Source organism: Anoplopoma fimbria, chromosome 15 (assembly GCF_027596085.1).
Source record: "Anoplopoma fimbria isolate UVic2021 breed Golden Eagle Sablefish chromosome 15, Afim_UVic_2022, whole genome shotgun sequence".
In the NCBI taxonomy this organism is placed as follows: domain Eukaryota; kingdom Metazoa; phylum Chordata; class Actinopteri; order Perciformes; family Anoplopomatidae; genus Anoplopoma; species Anoplopoma fimbria.
This window is the reverse complement of record NC_072463.1, coordinates 2,124,011-2,126,425: the sequence shown is the minus strand read 5'-3', so window position 1 is coordinate 2,126,425 and position 2,415 is coordinate 2,124,011. Positions and strand designations below refer to the sequence as shown.

The window sequence follows — 2,415 nt, the reverse complement described above, 5'->3', positions numbered from 1 at the left end:
CCCTGCTTCAGAGACAGTGGCACCTACATCTGCACCGTCCACAAGGACAGAGAAATCATGACCCATAAACTAGTACAGCTCCGAGTCGAAGGTCAGCGTCGTACTTACTAGTCAGTGGTCAGTGTAGGCCACTGGTCCTGGTACCACCAGTGTCACTACTGCTGCTTTGAAAAGTAAAAATTATGTTGTGGTCTGTTTCCCTCTTAGTCGTCCAGGAGGTGTTGGAGGCCGGGGAGTGGGTTAAATCTGTCACACTGCCCTTCAAAACTAGAGCTCAGCTGCCTGGAGATGCAACCGTGGAGTGGAGGCGTTCTGAACTCACAACCATGAAGGTCCATGTGTTTAAGAACGGCCAGGACCAGCCTGGGGAGCAGAACCTCTCCTACAACGGCCGCACAGAGATGGACGAAAACCTGCTGCAAACCGGAGATCTCAGCCTGACCCTGAGAAACCTCACTGTCAGAGACTTCGGTATCTACTCCTGCACTGTCCTCAAGGACGGAGACCCCATATGCTGCAAAATAGTGCAGCTCAAGGTGAAAGGTCAGTGCTGAAGGTGCTGAAGGTACTACCGCTGCTACCATTAGTATCACTGCTACAGTTATGTTATGTTTGTACAGCTGATCTTGTGGTCTTCTGTACCAGACTTCACTTAATCATGAACTCGGAAGTATAAAGACCACAAGAGCCCAAACAGGGCAGACATTGTTGGAGGTGGATGGGTCAAACAAAAGATGATCTTTCTTCTAGGAGACCGTATATAAAATAAGAAATCAATATTAATAATTTTTTTACATAACTTATTTGAACCCAAACCATGTTCTTTTTTTAAGCCTAACTAGTATTTCATCATCTTTTCCTCCTAAGTGGTTTTCTGTAAAATTGAAAGTTTATTTTAAAAAGACTATTCATGTAACGAGCAGAAATTGACACGTTGCTTGACTTTTGAAGGATAACGCATATAAAAGAGTAACTTTTTCTTAAGATCTGATTCGAACCGTTTGAGGATACGTTGATTGTCGTCACATGACACGCAGCTCTTTACATAAATGTTCCAGCTATTCAACATGTCTGAATGAAGGTGCTCCTTTGTTCGCATTGTGTCGAGGAGAAGGAAGTGTCTGCGGTACGACGATGCTCTTAGAACAGTCATCAAACTTTTCATCCAAGTGCTAAACATCAGCGAGCACGGAACCTTTTTCTGTGAATGTGAAGAAACAAAAAGTCTCTTCTGTCCGAGCGACAAAATGATGTCACTTTAACAGACAGATGAAGCCGGAAACGTGACAGATTCCATGTGTTGTGACCACCTGTTGTCTCCTCTTCACAGGGAGAGGATGGCTCGGGTTTTAAAGAAGAAAGCACCTTGAAACCGACGCCACCCTGAACACTGAACCAGCGTAATGTCCTCTGTTTAACTTCTCTCAGCTGTGTGTTGTTAACGCTTTAGTGGCTCAGATTGAAACGACTCTTTCTGTCCTTCTTTACTTTCACTGCAGTTAAGGATCTGAAAACGTCCTCCTCTCCTTCCTGTTCCTGTCCGGCTCCGTCACAGTTCCCACCACATCTTCTGTACAAACACAAAACAGAACCAGAGAAGAGACATGATGGGTTGGATGTGTTTAATGACCGGTCACATCAAGCGTCCACCAGAGGACGCCATCTTACTGTTTTCTGAACCTGGGCTTTTGCTTCCTGCCAGCTTATTTCAATTTTCTTGCAGCTCTGAGTGTCTCCAGGTATTTGGTTTTTTTCTCTCTACCTGTTGATTGTAGTTTGGTTCTTGCGTGGAGATGCTACCTGCTTCCTTCCTTCCTCCTTTGACTGGGGTAGCTATGTCCTACAGATAGATTTAGGCTTTAGGATGCAGCAAATCATCTGTATCTTGTTTGTCGGGAGTTTTGGAGGTTTTCTGCGTCTTCACGGTGTTGATGAAGATTTTGTTTGCTTATTTTTGTGTTTTTCTTATGAAGGAAAGTGGGACCACAAGATATATAGTTCTGTGTGGCTGTGTAGCAACAAGGCTGTAAAGCGTTGCACAACAGCACATGGTATATAATCCTGCGGTTTTAATTATGTGTGGCTGTGTAGCAAGTTATTATTCCTGCTGGCTTAATAATAATGCTATTCTTCTTATTCTCCATCTTCCGTACAAAAGTTTGGTGCGTAACACGTCCCGCAGCGTTGCAAGCACATGCATCAAAATACATCAAAACGTGCGGCCTGGTCGGGAATCGTGTGCTATGACTTCTCTCAGAGATTTGGCCAGCGGTTTCCACGGGAACCGGGAAACACGGCGAGAAATTTCTCCATAGAGATGAATGCGTTTTGGGAGTGAAGAGAGTTAAAAAACACTCAACTTTGGGCCTAGACTGACTTGCCATACTTTAATGTATAAAAATGATTCGAAGTTTA

General features: G+C 44.2%; 1 long non-coding RNA gene across 1 annotated transcript; it reads left to right on the top strand.

Annotated features, from left to right (window-relative positions):
• Positions 1 to 413: 413 nt before the first annotated feature.
• Positions 414 to 1,604, top strand: LOC129104020 (uncharacterized). The gene is made up of 3 exons (XR_008531760.1): positions 414 to 543; positions 1,331 to 1,400; positions 1,500 to 1,604. It is a non-coding gene; the product is annotated as an uncharacterized LOC129104020 (long non-coding RNA).
• The last annotated feature ends 811 nt before the right edge of the window (positions 1,605 to 2,415 follow it).